This window comes from Lissotriton helveticus, chromosome 2_1, assembly GCF_964261635.1.
Source record: "Lissotriton helveticus chromosome 2_1, aLisHel1.1, whole genome shotgun sequence".
Lineage (NCBI taxonomy): Eukaryota > Metazoa > Chordata > Amphibia > Caudata > Salamandridae > Lissotriton > Lissotriton helveticus.
The window spans coordinates 1,232,255,157-1,232,278,248 of record NC_136059.1 but is presented as its reverse complement, the minus strand read 5'-3'; positions in this window follow the sequence as shown (position 1 = coordinate 1,232,278,248).

The window sequence follows — 23,092 nt, the reverse complement described above, 5'->3', positions numbered from 1 at the left end:
GGCTTCACAAGGTCATGCATATGCTTACATGCGTCACTTTGCAAATACGGCACAACGTGGTGCTAGATTTTGCCTGGTCGTTTTTTTAGGGGTGCCAGGGTGTCGGCGCAGTTGGAGATCCATCAGTGACGTTTGCGCGCTGCAGTGTTATCGTCTGTAAGCGTTGGCGGAGTGGTGGTGCTGATGGAGTTGACAAGAAGTTCTTGACTGGCCTTGATCCAGCTGCGTGGGAGGGCGATGATTGGACTGGTGTAAGGTGGGCATTGTGAGGACGTGATGTATACAATGATGGTCGGTCTAGGAGAGTCTGGTGGTGTGGCTGTATTTGAAGTACCCGCTGATGGAACAGACATGCTCGACCGTGTGTCCTGCTATGTGGCTTGGTGCGGTTACTAGCTGCTTGAGTCTCATGTTGGAGACCTTCCCCAGGAAGGGGTGGTGTTCTGGTCACTGGGGTTATCCGGGTGGAACAAGAGTTCATCAAGTAGGATGTCGTCGGTAGATGGGAGAGCCTGGGGTGCAATGAGGTCTAATATGGTATCGGAGAACGGGGGTCCATGACCCAAGGACCTGCAGATGAGAGTGCCGCAGAGGATGGGCTTGGGGTTGGTCCGGATCTGGAAAATAAGGTGTTCCATGGTCACCGTTGGGTCATTAGACTGCATGTTTAGTTGGAGTGTGCTTCTGTAGGTGATGACAGTGCCTGCTCCTGGATGGTCAGGATGGGCCTTTCGGGTGATTTAGTAGACGTCAGATCTGGTGATGGAGATGTCCGATCCAGAGCAGATGTTGCTCCTGGCAGGCAATGTGGCCTCCAGGGTTGATGGTGAGGAGGGTGCTGGTATCGTTGTAGTGAAGTGTCTGAAAGAAAGGGTCCTTGGTGCTGAGCGCGGACCTGGGGCAGACGGACGCAGACGGGCTTGCCTATGGCTTACCTTTGGCACGGGAGATGCCCATTACAACTCAGGCATTACATCGTAATTTCTGTACAATGCAAATTCAACAACACAGGTGCCTTTACATCGCATGCCATTCCAACTCATTGTGAGGTTATTAATGGAGATTTTTAAGTTTCATGGTGGGTATGGGTTTTTGTGGTCAGCGATGAAATTTGGGGTGGATTATGGGGTCAAATATGAATTTTAGGGTGTGCTTTGGGGGTCAGAGATGAATTTCAGGGTGTGTTTTGGGGGATCAAAGATGATTTGTAGGGTTCACTGTGTGTTTTGGGTTGCAAGGGTTAGTTTTAGGGTTGCACTCATTGAAGTGAGAATAGTAATTTTTTCATCTCCGCTATCCAGCACTTTCCCTACTGTTGCAATATGCATAGTATTAGTATGCATTGTAATGGTATGCGTTTTAACGTCATATATACCTTTGGAACACCGGTAGTATGCCTGCTGCGCATGGGGGCACAGCGGCCACCATTGAGAAGTGCTGCAGAGGGGACTGGACAGCTGGGAGGTGAGAAGTGCGGGAAGGAACGCTGGATGGGAGGGTGCGGGAGTGTGTATGTGAGCGAGTGTGGTAAATATTTTAAGGAATGAAATTTTTTATTAAAGTTTTGTATAGCGCTAGCTGGATCCGAGGGTATCAGAGCGCTTCACAGCAAGTACAGAGGCGTTAGACAGACATTGCGGACGGAAAACAAGGCAAGAGTCACATGAGCGAGTACAGTCTGTACAATAGCAGCCAGGCGTGCAACAGGGCGGAAAGTCATAGGCAAGTCAAACAGCTCTGGGGTCATCGAGATCAAGGAACTTCAAAGTCTAGGTGGGGTTCTAGTATGGTCTGGAACGTTCGAGGAAGAGGATTTTGAGTAACTACTTGAATTTCGGGAAGGATGCGGTCATTCTGATGTGTGGGGGAATGGAGTTCCAAATCTTGGGAGCATTACCCGCAAAGGATTTGCTAGATGTTGAGAGTTTCTGGGATTTCAGAGGAATGAGTAGGAGGGTGTTGGAGCTTCTGAGGTTTCTAGACTGACCGGCCCTTTTGAGCTTGTTGGCCAGGTATTCAGGTTTGCCTGTATGTAGGGCTTTGTGTGTGAGGCAGGCTGTACGGAAGCTGGCTCGTTGGTCAATAGGGAGCCACTTCAGATCCTTAAGAGCTGGGGTGATGTGCTCATATTTCTTTGTTCCCGTGACCATTCTTGCAGCGGCATTTAGGGTAGAGGTCAGAGGTCGCAGGTGCGATTTGGCTGTTCCAGTCAGAGTGGCAATGCCGTAGTCAATTCGGGAGAGTACCAGATCCTGCGTGGCCTGTATCAGGTCTTTCGTGGGGAGAAATGGTTTCAATTTGTAGAGCAATTTCAGGTTCAGGAAAGCACTTTTGGCGGTTTTTGAGACATGTTCTTTCATATCCAGTTTGGGGTCAAGGGTGGTCCCTAGGGATTTTATGGAGTTCGATGGAACAAGAGGAACATTTAGGGCATTTAAGGCTTTGAGCCAATCAATAATTTGGGGGTTTTCCTCTTTGTTTGAGATGAGGAGCACTTCAGTTTTTTCTTCATTGAGTTTGAGGTGGTTGGATGAGAGCCAGAGATGGACTTCGGTAAGTGTGTGGTTCAGTCTGTGGATGTCTGTGATCGATGTGGTTTCCAGATAGAGTTGAGTGTCGTCCGCATATAGGTGGAAGGGGATGTTAGCTTTCCTTAGAATTGAGGTGAGGGGCTCCATGTAGATGTTGAAGAGTTGTGGAGAGAGTACTGACCCTTGAGGGACTCCTCTGCTGATGGGAAAAATGTCCGATTCGTAGCTTTTAATTTGGATTCTTTGTGAGCGGTTGTTGAGAAAGGAGGAGAACCATTTTAGGACAGTCTTTTCGAGGCCTGCTCTCTCCTTTAGGACATTGAGTAGCAGGGCATGATCAACTGTGTCAAATGCAGCCGATAGGTCTAAGAGGATGAGAAGGCTGCATTGGTTGGAGTCGAGTGACATATGTAGATCGTCCAGGACGTTAAGGATTGCGGTTTCAGTACTGCAGCCTTTTCGGAACCCTGATTGATAAGGGTCGAGAAGATTCATGTTTTTTAAGTGCTGGGATAGTTGCGACAGCACGCATCTTTCCAAGATTTTGTATAAGAGTGGAAGGTTCGAAACTGGTCTGAAATTGTTCATATCCTGGAGGTCAAGGCCCGTTTTTTTTAGTAGTGGCGTGACTTGACCTATTTTAAAGCGATACAAAAGGGGATGATGGGCGGAGCGTTTGAGCAAATCAAACACTCACCCCCAGTCAACTGATCTGGGTTTAATCCATCACCATTCTTTAGCCCACTCAGCCGCCCCATTTCAGACATGGCCATATGCAAATCAGTCTGACCCTGTGCCTCATGGGAACAGTCTAGCCCGAACTGCCAAGCCATGTCTTCCATGGACCCGAAACAAGCATCCTGGGACCGGTTTCGGATTCATAATCCTCATCAGCCAGGCTATCTTGAATCCAGTGACCAAGTGAGCAAGGGACTCACGTCTGAGCATACCCTGCCACACTTAGGGCGAACAAAGCGATACAAAAGGGGATGATGGACGGAGCGTTAGAGCAAATCAAACACTCACCCCCAGTCAACTGATCTGGGTTTAATCCATCACCATTCTTTAGCCCACTCAGCCACCCCATTTCAGACATGGCCATATGCAAATCAGTCTGACCCTGCGCCTCATGGGAACAGTCCAGCCCGAACTGCCAAGCCATGTCTTCCATGGACCGGAAACAAGCATCCTGGGACCGGTTTCGGATTCATATTCCTCATCAGCCAGGCTATCTTGAATCCAGTGGCCAAGTGAGCAAGGGACTCACGTCTGAGCATACCCTGCCACATTTAGGGCGAACAAAGCGATACAAAAGGGGATGATGGACGGAGCGTTTGAGCAAATCAAACACTCGAACCCAGTCAACTGATCTGGGTTTAATCCATCACCATTCTTTAGCCCACTCAGCCACCCCATTTCAGACATGGCCATATGCAAATCAGTCTGACCCTGTGCCTCATGGGAACAGTCCAGCCCGAACTGCCAAGCCATGTCTTCCATGGACCGGAAACAAGCATCCTGGGACCGGTTTCGGATTCATAATCCTCATCAGCCAGGCAATCTTGAATCCAGTGGCCAACTGAGCAAGGGACTCACGTCTGAGCATACCCTGCCACACTTAGGGCGAACAAAGCGATACAAAAGGGGATGATGGACGGAGCGTTTGAGCAAATCAAACACTCACCCCCAGTCAACTGATCTGGGTTTAATCCATCACCATTCTTTAGCCCACTCAGCCACCCCATTTCAGACATGGCCATATGCAAATCAGTCTGACCCTGTGCCTCATGGGAACAGTCCAGCCCGAACTGCCAAGCCATGTCTTCCATGGACCGGAAACAAGCATCCTGGGACCGGTTTCGGATTCATAATCCTCATCAGCCAGGCTATCTTGAATCCAGTGGCCAAGTGAGCAAGGGACTCACGTCTGAGCATACCCTGCCACACTTAGGGCGAACAAAGCGATACAAAAGGGGATGATGGACGGAGCGTTTGAGCAAATCAAACACTCAACCCCAGTCAACTGATCTGGGTTTAATCCATCACCATTCTTTAGCCCACTCAGCCACCCCATTTCAGACATGGCCATATGCAAATCAGTCTGACCCTGTGCCTCATGGGAACAGTCCAGCCCGAACTGCCAAGCCATGTCTTCCATGGACCGGAAACAAGCATCCTGGGACCGGTTTCGGATTCATAATCCTCATCAGCCAGGCTATCTTGAATCCAGTGGCCAAGTGAGCAAGGGACTCACGTCTGAGCATACCCTGCCACACTTAGGGCGAACAAAGCGATACAAAAGGGGATGATGGACGGAGCGTTTGAGCAAATCAAACACTCACCCCCAGTCAACTGATCTGGGTTTAATCCATCACCATTCTTTAGCCCACTCAGCCACCCCATTTCAGACATGGCCATATGCAAATCAGTCTGACCCTGTGCCTCATGGGAACAGTCCAGCCCGAACTGCCAAGCCATGTCTTCCATGGACCGGAAACAAGCATCCTGGGACCGGTTTCGGATTCATAATCCTCATCAGCCAGGCTATCTTGAATCCAGTGGCCAAGTGAGCAAGGGACTCACGTCTGAGCATACCCTGCCACACTTAGGGCGAACAAAGCGATACAAAAGGGGATGATGGACGGAGCGTTTGAGCAAATCAAACACTCACCCCCAGTCAACTGATCTGGGTTTAATCCATCACCATTCTTTAACCCACTCAGCCACCCCTTTTCAGACATGTCCCTTGTTCACTTGGCCACTGGATTCAAGATAGCCTGGCTGATGAGGATTATGAATCCGAAACCGGTCCCAGGATGCTTGTTTCCGGAAAATTGCGCACTTCACCAACGATCCTGACCGGAGAAGTTCGTAATGTTGAGGAGGAGATAAATTTCAAATTTAGTTGAGGGTTTTAGTTATCCTACTCTCAGTTCGCAGCTACGTTATTTTCGGAGCGTTATCTACTCGAAACTCGGCGCGTGATTCAAGCGCGAGTTGTCGAGTAACACTGAATAGAAGTTTGCCGTCGGCGGAGCTTACCTGAAGAGAAAGTGGTCGAGGACGGAACAGAGTAAGGACTGCAGTGAGGAGTCAACGCTGGAATTCAGCTAAGTGAAAAATAATAGAACTAAAGACTGGATGTGCAAATATTAGTTACCTTCAGTTCAACAAGGATTTTCAGTCGAAGCATTCCTGTTCAAAGAAAGAAAGAAAGAGAAATTGCGAGTTATTAATGTGGACAGTTGCTACAGTATAAAGGCATGTAAATATATGTAAATGTGTCTGAACTTACCAAGAACCCACGAAGTGAAGAGCAAACTGCAAATCTAAGAGGAAATAAAAAAAAGATAAAGACAAGTTTAGAAACCAAAAGTCATCTCATGAAGTAAAAAGAATAACAGAATCCCATTAGGAAGAAACTCCACTAATAGTGAAGTAAGTGCACTTACTGGAAGTAAATAGAGCGGGTAGTTTTTAGAGCCCTAGTGAGGAAGGTGTTACATATAATTATTTCTTTTTTTACACTAGTGACAACTATAGAGGAGAAAAGCACACAATCACTAATAGAAGAGGAGCTAAGGTCCAGCATTCTAATGGTGGGTGAGAAAGATAATAGATTAGATTAAATAGAGAGAGTAGGGAATTTGATCAATAATGATGTGTTACTGTTTTTAGGTTCCATTAACGAGACAGCGCCAAGGTTGCTGACTGAGGAGCCAGCGCAGGACCAGTCTCTTCTCTGTTTATTATTTTATCCAATTCCCCCGTCCCTTAAGGTAACGATGGAAGGTTCTGTGTAAGACCTACCAGCGTTGCTGAGAGGGACTTGGGCTCTAGCATCTCTGTTCCTGTGCAGTACATTGGTAAGCAAATAAAAGTTATTTAGAGGTCTGACATCCCCTTTTGTATCGCTTTGTTCGCCCTAAGTGTGGCAGGGTATGCTCAGACGTGAGTCCCTTGTTCACTTGGCCACTGGATTCAAGATAGCCTGGCTGATGAGGATTATGAATCCGAAACCGGTCCCAGGATGCTTGTTTCCGGTCCAGGGAAGACATGGCTTGGCAGTTCGGGCTGGACTGTTCCCATGAGGCACAGGGTCAGACTGATTTGCATATAGCCATGTCTGAACTGGGGTGGCTGAGTGAACTAAAGAATGGTGATGGATTAAACCCAGATCAGTTGACTGGGGGTGAGTGTTTGATTTGTTCAAACGCTCCGTCCATCATCCCCTTTTGTATCGCTTTGACCTATTTTAAGGCAGTCCGGGATGGAGCCTTCGCTCAGAGAGCTGTTGATGATCTTGGCCCAGATAGGGGCTAGAGTGAGCTTCAAGTCTTTGGTCAATCTCGGGGGAAGCTGATCAAGGGAGTGAGTTGAGGGTGTGGCGGTGGCTATGAGATTGCTTATCAGTTCAACTTGGATAGGTTGGAAGGAGGACCAGCGAGTGGATGTGTTTGTTGGTCTTAAATGGGAAGTTGCAGAGGGGTGGGAGGAGGGCATAGTGCAGAGTGATCGATCAATTTTGGCAATTTTTTCGTTGAAGAAGATGGCAAAGTCGTCACATTGGGATTTGGACGCCACCATGTCTACTGTTACAGGAATGGAGATTTGGTTCTTGATGATGTTGAAAAGTTCTTTGGGGCGGTTTTTGGCGTTGTCAAGGGCCGCACAGAAGAAGGACGACTTTTTGTTCTTGATAAGATTATAGTAGCTTTTGCGGGCTGCCTTGAGCTGGTCCCGGTTGTGGGAGGAGGGGTTGGACCTCCAGGTTCTTTACAGGGATCTTAGGTGTCTTCTTTCATCGTTAATGTCAGTGGAGAACCAAGATCTGGAGGGAATGTTTCTTTGTTTTTTTAGTTTCCTCGGTGCCAGCTGGTCTAGGACGAGCTCCAGATTGGAATGATAAAGCGAAGTTAGTTCTGTGGTTGAAAGGAGTTCCGTCGAGTCGGAAGGAGTGAGCTGAGGCCCTTTTCTAGCTTGTCAAGGGGGACTCTCGATAAGTTTCTGGTCCACTTGGGGGAGGTTTGAGTGGGAGAGACGGAAAGCGCCGAGTGATTGATATGAAAGAGGATGGCGTGATGGTCTGACCAGTCCACTGGGATGATGTGGTCAATTGAGATTGTCTTTCTATCCGCGATGATAGCATCCAGGGTTGCTCCTCTGTGGTGGGTTTCCTCTGTGCAGTGCTGGGTCATGCCATGGTCATAGATAAGGGTGGTGAGGGATTGGATGAGCGGGTTTTTTGATACATTCCATCTTAGGTTAAGGTCGCCCAGAATTATTCTGAAATCACTGTTGAGAGCGGTTTGCGTGATCAGATCCGTCAGCTGAGCGCCGAATTCGGAGGTGTTGCCCGGGGGATGGTAGAGGAGAAGGCATTGGAGTGAAGGGTGGTGGGGTGAATTGAGGTTGACCGAAAGGCATTCAAAGGAGTTGTAAATGACGGAGGGAGATTCAGTGATGGAGAGGTCATTTTTGTGGATAATAGCTATTCCGCCACCTTTGTGTACTGGCCTGTCTTTGTGTATAATTGAGAAACCGGGCGGCACCAGCGTGTCCATGATGGGGCTGGATAGAGTGTTTAGCCATGTTTTAGTGATGAAGGCTACGTCCAGGTCATGGGAGAGAATGGTTTCAGCTATTTCTGTTGCATGTTTGACGGCGGATCGGCAATTGATGAGCATACAGTTGATTTGGGGGTCAACCTTCGAGAAAGGTTTGACAGAGGTAGCTCTGGGTAAGGAGGAGAGATAGGGTTGAGGTCTGGCCGCTTTTCGGCGTGGCGGGTCCCTTCCCACTCCAGTGACGACTTGGATTGAGGAGAGGAAGGGTGAGTGGTCAGGGGGAATTGCTTGGGCTGGCTGATTAGGAGGGGTTTCATAGGAGGTGATGAGGGAGATCACTTCCTGTGGCGAAAGGGAGGGAACCGTTCTTCTAGGACTATCGACTTGTGACTCAGTCCTGGGATTGGAGAGAAGAGGCTGGGAGCCTGTGGGGGGTATGGACCCAATGTGAGTATGAGAGTCAGTCCTGGCGGGAGGCGGCTGGAGGTGAGGAGGAGGAGCGATTGGGGAGGGAGGCTGGAGTTTCTCTAGGGAGGATAGGGTTTCCTTCAGGCCAAAGATCAGAGTCGCGATCTGGGCTTCTAGAAAGTCCATGCGTTGTGTCAGTTTAAGTGCTGGGGAGGAGGGGGGCGAGTGGGTGAAGTTGGGTTTGGCGTGGGAGGAGTAGTTGGGCAGGACGTCGGATTGGGGAGTCTGTGACGGGGGGGCCGGGTCCAAGTTAGAGTTCGGTTGTGGGAGGACTAGTGAGGGAGAGGGGGTTTGGGGCGAGTTACTGTTGCGAGGTGAGACGGGAGAGGAAGGCACGGAATTGGCTTTAGGAAACTTTTGGGCAAGGGCAGGGGGGAGGGGCTGCGGGGCGAGTTACTGTTAGGGGGAATAGTCGGGGTGGGACGTTCTGATTCGTGTTTCGAGTTCGGATGGGCGGGGGATAGGGAGGGAGGGGGTTGCGGTCCCTTTGGAGGAGGTGGTTGTCTTCACTAAGGGAGATGGTGTGAGCAGTGGGAGTGAGGGATCGCGCAGGGGGTTGTGACTCGTGGACGGGGGGGGGATTGGGATCTCTATGGGAAGGAGACTGAGAACCTGTGGGGGTGTGGGAGACGTGGGGAGGGGGGAAGGAAGTCGGAGGGGTGGGGGGGATTTCTGGAAGTTTGGGAGAAGGGGGAGGAGGTTTGGGGATGTAGGAGAGAGGGGGGTGGGGGAGTTCTGGAGGTTTGGGAGAAGGGGTAGGATGATTGGGGATGTAGGGTAGAGGGGGGTGGGGCTGGGAGGGATGTATGGTTGGTGACATGGTTGAGAGCGAGGGGAGGGGATTGTTGGGGTGAGTGAAGCATGCTCTGCGGGATAGAAGTTTGGTGAGGGTCATAGGGGGTGGTGGGGCGCAGCTGTAAAGGGTAGTGAGCCGTGGCCGTCTTAAGAGTGTGGAAGAGGGAGTCGAAAAATTCAAGGTTGTCGTCTTTCGCCTGGATTAGAATGGTGCCATTCATGAAGATGGTGATGGAGATGTCTCCGGTCAGGGACTGTTGGTTCAGGGGGGAGATAGTTAGTTTCCGGTTGTGTTCTGATAAGGTGGTTTTGGAGACAGGGAGGAGTGAGTTAAAGGCGGTGACCCAAACGTCTGGTCGGGTGGTATGGAAAATGAAGTCCGTTTTTCTCAGCCCTCTCGTTGAGCAGTGGTAGGTGTCCACGATTAGGGTTTCAGGGTGTTTTCTAATTAAATTCTGTTTGAAGCGTTTTTTGGCTTTGAAGGAGAGGCTGTGTGGGAAGGTAATGGTGTAGGTATTCCGTCCAAGAGGAGATAAGTGGTTGGGTGATGGGCCGGGGTGCGTGTCTAGGCGCAAGGACGGGGGCATTGTGGTAGAGCTAAGGGGGGTGTGGCCGTTAGGTGATTGAGAGCGGCGTTAACAATGGGGGAGGATTTTGTTGTAGAATCGGAAGAGAGGGAGTTCAGCCTGGGGCCCACAAAACACCTTTCTTAGGGAGGTTCGCTGAGATTGGTCAAAGAAGATAGTTTAAACAAGAATTTGAGCTGTCAGGTGTGGCGGCCGTGTTGAAGCCCGGCAGCCCTGTCAGGGGTGGAAAGAGCTGGGACTTACGTGAGTGGTAGAGTCCAGTGCTTCTGTGGATCAGCGTGTGTCTCCTCTGGATGTGGCGTCGGGCTAGAACAACGAGGACCCAGATGGAGTAGTTAGGTTGGGAAAACTCCTTATTTGCCCAGTACAGGAATATGCGATGGCTGAGGAGGCGGCCCTGAAGGTGTCAGGCAGCTCTAGGCGGGGGCGGGAGCACTGGAACTGGTGTGGGGGGCAGGGGATGGTGACCCTGAAGATCTGCGATTGTCTCCTTAGGTCATGGCGTTGTGCTTGCGCAGTGGGGACCCAAATGGAGTATTTGGAGAAAGGAAACTCCTTATTTGCCTTTGCGGATTAGTGGATACCCCAAGGTGGGTGATCTACAGCATAATTGAATTGATAGATGTTGTTATAAGGTAGCTTCCAATGACCCTTCGCTAGGGGAAATTAGTTCGTTGATTTAATTTATTTGTTAATTTAATAGGGTGGTAGACGCTGTTAATTAGGGGCCTCCTCTGCCCCTTTGCAAGAAGTTGCGGTTAGAGGATAGGTAGACTTAAATCGAGACTGGTTTCCTTTTCCATTTTTGTGCCCCGAGTGGCGGCCATATTAGGGCCAGGCGGCCCTCAGCGTGAGCAAGATGGATGGTGCTAGTGTGGAGGATTGGGTGAGGCGTCCTTGTGGATTACTGCTTTTTCCCCTGGCTGCGATGACGGGCTGGTGTTGCGGGGGGCCTTTAATTGCCTTTGGGATCATTCGTTTCCATAAAAGTCTTTATGCTTTGTGAGGCGGGCGGCCATCTTAGGGACAGGCAGCCCTGGCGGAGATGAGCGTCGGGACCGGCGCGGGGCCCCCGGCCCCTCGTGGACAGTCTATTCACTCACCGCATTGATCGTCGTGGACAGGCGCCCCCCAGCCTCCGCTGCCACCCCATTCCTCCGATCGCGGCCCAGCACTGCTCCCGCTGTCCCTAGCTCCGACGCCCAGCGGAGCCGCCTGCGGAAGCCTCGTCACCTTTCACCACTCCGGTAAGTGATAGGGCCAACTCACTGCCGGAGGGATGCTGCTGCGGGTGGGGGAGTGGGGCGAGGTTCCGGGGCAGGAACCTAGTGGGATGAAGGACTTTGGCGCCAGTGAGCCTGGTCTTCATTGTTGGGCAAGACGACCCCTCAGATGGCTTCTCTCGTTCCCGGCTGGAGGACGTTCAAAGCGGGCCGCTGCCTCGGACCGGGGGGGGGGGGATTCGGTGGGGTCGCTCCGGACGGGATTTACACAGAAAGTGATCCCTTGGTCCGGAGCTCGTCCCAGTCACTCCCTCCTTGCGGCCATCTTACTGCAAGGCCGGATCCCGTGTCTTCGTTGCCCCTGTTCTCCTGAGTCTCCTTCCAGGAACAGGAAGTAGTCAGCCAGGCTCCCTCCCCTAAGCCAATCACAGTGCTGCATTGCGGTGTTGGGATTGTTCTTGAGTGCCGTGACAAGGCTTTCAGCCAGGGGATGGATGGGTGGGCATGTTCTCCATGCAGGCTACAATGCAGCCTGCATTGCAAACAGTTAAGTGTGCATGACTATTTTGGGTGGCCTGAGCGGGCCGGCCAAACAGCGACTGTGCACGTGAGTGGGCATACCACTTCGCCCCTGCCCTGCTCCGTGAGTGGAGCAGCCCTACCTACCCTCCTGCCCGCAAAGGAAACATAGCACGATTACATCAGAAACTTATGATCATGTGATGATTTTTCATCTTGTTGCACTGCTTGAAAGCAATGCAGTGATCCTTTACCGTCATTGTGGACGAGCCGCCACTGTGGGTGCGTTACACCAGGTGTTAGGCCTGGGCGACTCAACCCCCGGGACTCCTCTGCTATGCGTCCCACCTTCTCCTTACCTGGACATTGACACTGTGGTGCAATCAGCTGCACTCTCTCCAAATCTGTGACTCAGCCAGCAGGAGCCTCAGCCAGGTGGGATTTCACAAGCCTGGGGACAGCAGTCGCCGCCAAGTCCGCTGGGGAACATACTGATGCAGGTGATGCAGCAGGGCCCCCTTAGGCATGAAATTGCAGCGTTCCCACCACACAAGTTTGGCGCTGCTAAGGAGCATCAACCTCCACAGCGTCTGGCCAACGCACCTTCATCCGGCCTGTGATGCAGAGAGGCACCGCCCAAGATTGGTAATCCCCTCCGTGCACCCCAGTGTAGTGGTGGATCGTAGTTTGCGATGCAGACCTCCGTACGTTGGTGCGCACAGCTCCAAGGGGCTCAAGGCGGTCTTCTCACACAGGTCAGCAACGTGCCTCCATGTAAGTTGCCAGTTTTTACCACCAGGTAAGGGTGATCAATGCGCCTCAATGTCTACTGCATCGACTCCACAGCACCTCCGCATCCCACTCCAGGCTCCAGACGCAGGTCCAGGAAGGCATCCCGTGCTCCACATGCATGTCCAATGAAGCATTCAGGCTCCAGACGCAGGACCAGCGAGCCTCAGGGACTGTCTGCGCTTTCAAGATTTTGGATTCCATGGTGTCGCTAAGAGTGTCCAATGAGAAGTGATGCATCACTGGTGTTCACCGCGATGCACCTCTTTTTATCGATGTAGCCCTACATTTCCTCTTCCCCTGGGACTCTGGCTGGTCATCCTCCTGGATGTTGGGGGGCTTGAGGGTGTTGTTGATATGTGCTGCACTAGGCCCTGACTGCTCCATTCTGCATTCCATTCTTTTTTTGCCTAGTTTTCATTGGAGGTCACGTTGGGCTGACTAACTTGCGCTTTTTTTGATGCTAATGGGCCTTTTGTTCGTTTTTGCCCGCTAACGCCGGAATTCCTAACGCAATCACGCTAATGTTAACGGCAGTTTTCCCCGCTGATTCCTGAAACTATTGCCATGTAGCGACGTCTTATAAATACGTAGCTAACAAGGAGATAGTTTTCAGCGGTACACAGCGGAGAGAAAACTGCCGCTAACTAGCGTTAGCTGTAGTTATCGTCAGTCCTTGTACATATGGCCCATTGTTTTTCATAGCCTCACACATGGATGTGCTCCCAGATTCGCTCTTGTGATATTACTATGATTTTTTTCTATATTAATGTTTTATTTGAATTCATATTATTGGTAGATCCATTTTAATATAGGAGATGCAGAAGGCTAAATATATCTGTTAAAGTCCATCTTTAACAATCAGTGTTCGTCTTTCAGTTTCTCCATGTTTAATTTCGAAACTCTTATCATCAGTGGGATGAATGTTCTGATAGCATTGTAACCTCTGTTCCTCAGTCTATTCCAGTTGCTATAATCCTTCTCCCTCCTGATAGGTAGTTCCCTGTGGCTCTTTTTAGAATTCAGAAAAAGGGCTACTAACAATGGATGCTGAGTTAAGGCTGCTGAGATCCCAGGACGTTAGAATGGAGGGGAAATGGAAAGGGATAAAAGAAACAGAAGGTATGTACGGGGCACGAAGCAGCAAGGCAGATGGGAGGGTCATGGCTTGGAAGGCCCCCCTATTTTTTTGTCACAGTTTTACATAGCGCGAACTCGACCCGAAAGTAATGGAACGCTTACGCAAGGACACATTCATTTTTTGTGGTAGACACGAGGAGATTCAGTGATTTGCCATAATCACAGGACGTTGAGCAGACGCAGAGACTCAAACCTGATTCCCCAGCTTTAAAGTCAGCAGCTCTGGCCGTTACTCCCCATCCTCTCCCCAAGGGGGGAAGTCAGAGGTGTGAAATTTTTAAAGGTCAAACACCATGAAATAATTAGGATGTACTGACACCAGCAAGTAGATACGGAAATGTGCGTTGTGTAAAAGACAAAATCGAACCACAAAGTGGTGGGGCAGGTTGCGAGAAGTTTAACTTCTACAATGGAGAACCACTTGCACAATCTAGTGGAAGTGAGCCTCTGAGATCTATAGGTCCAAATGAGAAAGAGGACGCTGGCTGTTTTGTAACTGGTGGCCTTGTGGTTCTTGAGGAACCCCTACCAAACGAGAGCTCTGCCACTTAGGTGTGAACCGGGTGGTGCATCCCAGAGAGTCACTCTACACTAGGCAGGAGGCATCGAAGGACGTAGTATAGGAGACAGGCTTGCACAAGCAGTTTATGTATTTCGCCTCCCAGAATTACCCTTTCTGCAGGTAGGCCACAATGGTAGATTTAAACTAATGCATTCATTCAACATGAATAAGATTTATTTCATTCTTTGCCCATGAACTGTTGGTAATTTTCCAAAATGTCAGCAGCAATTGAATGCAAGCCATTTAATGTCTCGGTTTTCTAGAAAATGTATCATGCCAGCACATTTAAACCGAGAGGGCTAGTGATGAAGAAATGGAAAGAGGAAGTCACTACTCATACTGGACTGGATCAAGCATTTTAAGACATCATATGAAAATTATCAGGCGGGCTCGGGGTCCACATGCTAATTTAGCATTCCAAGGCTTATTGACCTCAAATTGCCACCACAGAGTTTCTGTCAAAACGGCAGGGGCACTTTCCTAGAAAGTGCAAAGCCAGACGATCTTCCATATAATGACAGCCTGTTGGGATTTTTTTTATTTTTCAGATACAACCACCTAGAGTGGTGATTTGACACTGAAAAGCAAAAAGTAAACGTTCATTGTGCCCCTTTAGCTTTGCCTTAGCGCGTAGGGTGGTTATTATTTTCATTGTCCTTGACCGCTGTGCATTACATGGTCTTCCTGGGCAGAAACTTCAGCATTTTCGGCCCCGCCATAAATAGGGTGGCACTTCTGATGGTGCTCCAACGTTAGTCTGCAAGGAAGGTGCTTCCCACGTGGAGTTGGCTGAGGCTTCGCATTCGGTACCAAAGTCATAACTTTATGTATGTAATATCTCAAAACGCCCCTTCAATCTTGGAGAAAATTTAGTTTTGGATTAAATAAAACACGAGTCTTACTAAGACACGTAGAATGTAAAGGGTAGCAATGACACCTTGGTAATGTAGCTCGTTGAATGATGTGTGTATACATTAACTGTACTGTGTTGTTGGAGCAATCCAAAAAGTGATGCTCTACCTAAGGTCAGATGATCCTCCCTTGAAGTGCTTAAACTTCATGTGGCATTAATGGGATCCAAATGTACATGTGGGCATGGACATAATTCCCCTCGGGCACCTTCCCTTTCACCAAGGGCCTTGTGCAATCAGCTGTATCCCCACATATATTCTCATGGCGAGTCGCAAGTGTCATATCTGTATGCCTCGCACGTGATCCAAGATCAGTGCAAAGAATTTATGGTGTAAAGTGGTGCTGCACGCGCTGGTGGCCGGGCAGGGCTTGGAGTTGAGCCCGCGTTGTCATTTTATGTTCAATCGAAATCAACCTTTCAACACTTCTGGACCTTTTAAGCATTAAATATGAATACAAATAATCCAGGCTAAAACTTCGAGACTCATTTATGAAAAGTGACGCATTGCTGCGTAAAAACAGCGATGCGTCACTTTTCACTGCACCCTCCTTGCACCACCAATGATGCGTCATATTTACAGTATGATGCATCATTGCACAAGGAGTTACAGATACGTCAGTATTTCTGACGTATCTGTATGGCGCAAAAGTGGCGCATTGCTGGAGTGTGTTACAAAAGTGACGCAACTCCAGCAATGTATCCTTTCACATGGGGCAAGCCCCATGGGAAAGGGCCTGCGTCAGTCTTACGCCTGCTGTGAGGCAGGCATAAGAAATTGACGCATTTGTGTCCTAGAAGTGGCGCAGTGAAATCACATAGATTTCACTGCGTCACTTCTACGACCCTTTCTTGCGTCAATACGCCCCCCTTGCATACATTATACCTGGAGCAGGTATAATGTGGCGCAGGGGTTTGCAAAGTGATGCATCTACCTAGATGCATCACTTTGTAAATATGACGCAACAAGGCGCATTTTTTACGCCACTGGTGCGTCACAAAAAGTGACGCACCAGCGGCGTAAAAGTGACGCATAGCCTCATAAATGAGGCCCTTCGACTTTAAAGGTTGTTGATAAATAAGAGAACAAATGTCTTCGAGAAAGGTCTAATGCCAAGTTGCAGTAGGGTGGGAATGATATATCTTCATAGGTGTGCTCCTTACCCCAAGAGTGAGTGTTGTCTATTGCGTAACATAATTCCAATCAGATTAAGCATTGCAAGCAAATACATGAAAAGCCTGCCCTGCGCCAAAACAATCTCTTCCACCAGATTTAACGCTGTCTTTGATTGTGACTATATAATCAGAAGGAATACAGCCACTAATCAACACGAGTGTGAGACTGGTATGTCGACATGGTAAAACAATAATAAAATGCTGCATAAATCTGATATATGCTTTGAACTATATTGATACCATGCACAAACAGTATTGTATTTATTATTCAGTGTATTGTGAACATTAAGTCTGCTTGTATATTTTCATATTTCCTATTAATCAAATTCTCGGCTCTTATTTTATTTTATTTTTTTAAATGAAGCCCGTTTTCCGTAAAAGGAAAATGAGATGCATTTGAAAAATACAAATTAAAGTTTCTGTTTAATTTTTTAAGAATAGGTAGTGATACATGAGACCATGCCTGTGCTTGAAAAAAGATTTTGTTCAGGGTTGGACTGGCTACCGGGCATTTTGGCATGCTGCGAGCTGGGGGCTGATTTCGTTGATGGGGACCTACGTGTGCTGAACGAAATTTGTTTTGCTTGTTTACTTCAAAGCACACGCAGGTCTCCATCAACGAAATTATCCCCCACCGCAGTGACATCAGCCCCCAGCTCGACAGCATAACAAAACGCCCGGTAGCCAGTCCGGCCCTGATTTTGTTGCCTATCACAAAGCGGAAGGGGTACCCTGACAACCCCTTCCCCTTTGCGACTGGCTTACCGCTGACCTGAAGTAGGCAGTAAACAGCGATTGTTTTGTGACTACATTCTGGTCGTAAAATAATCGTACATCCCCCTGCAACTCACTATTAGGAAGGGACATCTTGGGCACGCCCTTTCCTAATAGCGACTCAGAAACCCTATTTTGCGAGTCTGTATGAGGTTACCGACTCACAAAATAGGGTTGATACATGCTACAGGCCATTTAAGTGGTCGCAAATGACCCGATTTGCTATTTGTGACTGCTAAAAACGGTCGTACATGTGGCCAAAGTTTCAATGAAGTTGATAACTTCAATTCTCAGTTATTGTTTTGAAACAAAAGGCATGGTGCCGCAGATAATCAGCAAGTGACAGGGTGCCAAGTCCTTTTCTGCTAATTATTTATTCTGAAAAATTCAACAGTGATCGCAAATGTCATACATGCCAAGACCAGAATGTGTAAGAGATAGAGAAAAATATCATATCTGAGACTTTAGACAGAGACCAAACAGAACTGTGTCACCTTCATTTGTTGACGGCTACCGGGAGGCACACTCAGCCTTCACTTAGTGGGTTATTGGTCTCCCTGCCTGAGCTGACAAGGATAGCAGATGCTGCTATTTTATTGAACACTAGCCTTATTGGTCAGATGAAGTGCGATCCATTCTTGAAACTGTAATAAGGACTTCTCTTTGGTGGTAAGATCAGTTTTGTTAGCAAAAGAGGATGAGGGGGGATGTAAATATTGACATAAAGAAAGACATGATTTTACCAATATGCTGCAATGCTATTTGCTATTCACACTTCTGGTAAATTTTGTCGCTTCTTTAGAGTTCACATTTATAGTAGTTTCGTTTTATATTGTGTGTAATAGGATATGGTTTTGATAGTGATTTTGAGTGTGTCAGTTCAGTTTCAAAAGCTTTTATTCAATTTGTTAGTACAAATTATACAAGCAAAAACCTATATAACAATTCATTACATTAAAATTATAATGAGAAGGCTAAGTTATAAAAGGAACTCCAGAAATATGGTGAGAGGACATAATAAATAATAGCAAATCTAGGTATTAATTCATTTTTATAAATATGATAGTAGACTAAAAGTGCAGGGTTTCATATGTAACAAAAGTTATAATCTTCACATATAGTACATATCCTGACAACTGTAATTTTAAGACAAAATCCAAGCCAAGGACATGAGACATTATGACTAACAAAATAGACCTAAAACAAAATAAGTACAGACAGGACGGTGTAAAATATGGCAACTCTAAACACTTCCTGGCAGCTGTACTTTTCCAAATAAGATAACTTCAGGGGCAATAAGTACATAAAGCAGTAATTAAGCATTAACATTGGAGGCTGGGTGGCAGGGGAGTATAACTATGAAAATAAAACCAGAAATGGGTATCACAGAAAATACTCTTACTGGCGACTATACAGTTTTAAATCAAGCCCAAGATAAAAAGAGCAATTTACATAATTATTTGTAGCATACAGTATATAAAAACATAAAGTACAGACAGGAACATATAAGAATTATGACAATACAATACATTTCCTGGCAGCTGTACATTTCAGAATAAAAGTAGCAGTAAAAAAACAAATATCCTCATTCTCAAGTGTTGATAATAATGCAAAAGCATTCTTAAAGGACCGTATGTTATATTTGATAAAAATAGGTTTTAAATACCTAATTCTTAAAAAATGGTAAAATTTGCAAAAGAGTAAAAAATGGCAGCAACTCTGGCGTGAAATCTTGTCGCATGGGCAGGGAGTTTCTGATCTAAGTTTCTGTACTGGGAATGCAACAAGGTGGTGTGCGATACCCAACCTAACACGAGTTAGGACAAATTGATGAGATGGGCGGTTGACCACTGAAAGATAAGCTTGGAACCCTGATGGTAAGCTGAGTTCCCTATAAAATTTCACAGTAGCCAACTTGCCAACTTGAGTGTGTCATTCAATAGTGAAAAAGAGTTCGAGTTCCACAAATTATGCCTGGGATATGTCATGGGTTTGATCATTATTAAAATGCATCTCACTCAAATACTGCTAAGTGTAATATAGGGTGGTTGCAGTCCAATAGAGTTAGTGCCAGGGGGTGTATCGAGCCTATGCTGGGGCTGTGTTCTGGAGGAAAATCCAGAAAACATATCTCAGAGGGAAAAGAGAACTCTAAACCCCAGGACCCAAAGTGTAGTATGGATGAAGGTGATCATTTTGGCATGGGATTGCTTGTCAGATCAGTCTCCTCAAAGGCTGGAAGGTCACTTCTGGGGGAAACTTTGGAGTATATTTACAAGCCCCTATCAACACAGAAACCTCACTTTTAAAGATGTTCCTGTAGTTATACTGGCTTTGCCTTATTTACAGGACAGTGTTAAGCCACTTAACGTGCTTTACAAGGCAGTGTTAAGCCACTTAACGTGCTTTACAAAGCAGTGTTAAGCCACTTAACATGGTTAAGGCTGCCCTGTAATGAAGGCACCTTTTCACGCTATACTTAGCGTGAAAGGGTCGTGCAATGGGTGTTGCGGTGGGCGTTCCACAGCAACACCAATTGAGTTTGATGCTGCCCCCTATTTAAAAAGGGGGCTTAAATAGGAGGCAGCACCAAAATTAAGACCAACAAATACACATGGTTTTAACATGGCGAAATAAGGAGAAATGCTTTATTTCTCCTCGTTTTTGCTGTTTCTATGTGTGCTGCATTGTGCATTTTTTATTTGCATTCCCACAACAGATGGGTTGGTGTGAGAGTTTACCCTTGTGAGCTTGTAACAATCAAGTTTCTCAAAATACTCTTCATTTAATACTTTTTTGTTCCCTATACAAAGATCCAAGGAATAGATTTATTAGACCAATTCTGTTATCTCTTGGATCCCGTAATTTTAAAGAGGGATAAGAACATCTACTCTCATTATCAACTCCAGTAATATGCAATGCTGTTCTTAGTTTTATCAGAGTAGCACTCAGTATTAGAAACCGATATTAATTAACTACTGTTATGGACTGTTGACCTTCATAAATGCAATTAGCTCATAGCTCGGCACCAATATGTACTCATTGTATTTGTATTGGAAAATTGTGTTATATTATTTTTTTTTAATTATTCAATGTTATGTTATATACTTTTATGATTCTGTTTTTATGAATCGAAATAAAGTTTCAAATGATGATGTATTGCATTGTGCAGCACATATAGAAACAGCAGAACTCCATGCATAATTGTTTATGTGCAGGAAGGTGTCCCTGTCTGCACATAAACAATCATTTTAGAAATAACTAATTTCAACCTCTACGTGTGCAGCACAAAGCAGCACACATAGAAGTTACATATCACCATTTAAGATTGTTTATGTGCAGGGAGGGTGTAGCATGTATGCCACACCATGCATGAAGGTGCAGTCGGTAGTCTGACTGTGGCGGTCTGCATTATAGGCTCTTCTATGAGTCTTGCTGACTGCCGGAGTCAGACTGCTCAGCACCGCCCCCCAGACCAAGATTTAACTCCTGATCTGGTGGGTGGTCGCACCATGGCTTTGGCAGCCCTACAGCGGATGGTGGAGGACCGCTGCCACTGTAGGACTGCCCTACTCGTAATGAGGCCCTTACTGTGTAAACTAGACCTGCATCTTTGTTACAATATTAACTGGAAGTCCTCGCTTGGCAACTAGGTGGGGTTCATATCTTGCCACCTGAAGGTTACATTTTGGACATTTCTATGTTTATGCAAGCCTTATTCCAGTGTAGCTATGTTTGAAGGCTCTATGTTGCACATTAAGTCATATTTACATCTGGCTGTTAGAAAAACAAAATGTTTGTCCGTGTGAACCTATTCTAAACACTTTTCAAATTGGACATCAATGAATGTGCTGTTATTCCCTTAAGAAGCTCATCTCTTTCTTGGGAAATGTATGCCGGATTTTCTGTGATCACTGCTGTTTTGAATAAATTCATTTTGAAGTCATTAAAAAAGCTGGCATTGTCTTCATCAAATTTATGGCTAGAATTATTTGAACAAGTTGCCCCATATAAACATTTGGTAATTGCTAATCTGCACCTCAAACATATTCTTTACCTGTACCATTCCATTTCAAGTGAAAGGGGACAAAAACAGGAATGAAAATAATAACGATTTGCTTTATTTACACTAAACGGAAATAAATATGTTTTACTAAGTAAATTCAAGACACTGTGGCCTAATTACTAAATAACATGTATAGACAAGAGAATTCAAGATGGCATAGAAAGAGGGGGCATGTAAATAAGAGAAGAAAAACGCATTATTCCCCATTGTAAACTGAGTTTTAAAGATGTTTTTTAAGAAGCGGTTGCTGTACTTGAACTGTAAATCACTTGGCCGGTAATTGCAACAGTACAGCAATTAACATGCTCCCAAACACAAGTAATATCTGTTTACATAAATAAAGCAGAAAGCCTTCTCCCAACTGAATATTAAACCTGCTATTAAGACGACCTTGTCCAGCTCTATGTAGGAAAGAGATGACTATACCCACAACCTTGATGCACATGCACTGTAAGGGGTCATAACATTCAAAGACATACTGAGCTCAAGAGATAGTCAGTTAGCAAAGTTAATGTTACTTAAATTTGAAAAACTCAGAAGGACTGATGTCTCTTAAACTGGGGGCTTAGGTGGAGACTAACTCTAACAATATGAAGGACCCCAATGAAGCTGAACTTTGAATTCCCTCATTCACAAGAGAGTGGTTACAACGAAATTCATTTATTTAAAATAAATCTATTCATGTCTAAAGGCCCCAATGCCTTTCTGGTTACCTTCATGGGATATGCCTGCTTTTGTTGTAGTCACATTTCGATAATTGGTTATTCTACAATATCACATCTGGTAAAATAACCTTTTTTCAGACTGTAATGTGATACTTCAATGGTTCTTTCTTATTTGCTTGATATTTGGACCAATTAATATTCAAGAATACAGAAACCAAATAGACACTGCCGCTTTCAATATAGCCACCCAAATAATATCGGGGATGTGGCGAGCGCAAGTTAAGTTGTTTTCGTTTCTTAAAATGTAAGCATACCTTCTTGTCGCCTGTTGACTCCCCTCCACCCCACCCTCCTTACCTGCTTGGTTCACGCGTGAGCAAAAAGTTTATCGAAGCACTTCTACACTGTAAAATAACTTTTCAATTGGTTTCATTCAATTATTTAGCCTGTTCCCTACTCTCACAGTAACAAAAATTGATTTATTTAGTGTCAAATAGTTTGACTAATTTGTAAAGCCCATATTTACTCAGTTCCCTGGGTCCAAAAGCTTAATATTAAGAAACTACATTTCACCACTCATTAAGAATCTCCTGAATGACACAAGTCTTAAAAAAAATCAGTAAAGCTGTCCAATGCCACCAAAATGTCACTTACCTTTGACTTCCTGACTTGAATCTGAGGCCCAGCTCAACGAGAACCCAATCATCAGAGATTACTGCTTCATATAATACCCAATCAGCACTCCTGTTCTTGCTTCAAATGCATCATGGTGCAAGAAATAATGGATCCCATTATCACCACTAGCGTTGAACCTGTGCTCCGAGCAGTGCAAAACTAGAGTCTGAAAAACTACTGGGTGAATTGAGGCCCTCTTTTATCCTCACTATCCTAAATAAAGGTTTACTCTCAGATAAACAAGGGCGTCATGTACTAAGATTTGATTCCCATAAAGTGGCAAAAAATTGTGAATGTTTGAGTGAATCAAAAATACCGAATTTAAGTGGGGGGGCTCAGAATGACCGGTCTAAAGAATATTCATTAGACTGGTCACAATGTGCAATCGACCGAGGTGTGGTGAAATGCAAGTTTAGGCAGACCACCAGGTCTGTGATTGTGTTTAAATAAAGAAAACAATTTTAAATGCAGGCCATTTTCCTTAAATATAATGGGAATGTTTAAAAAGCAAAGGTTTTAAAAAAATAAAAAAACTTTCACTGCTAGTAGGCAGCGGTCTATGGGATGACTGCCAACTCTAACTGTAACCTTTTTCAAGATTCACAAAGGGGAAAAGGTTCATAGGAGACCCCTGACCATTTCCGA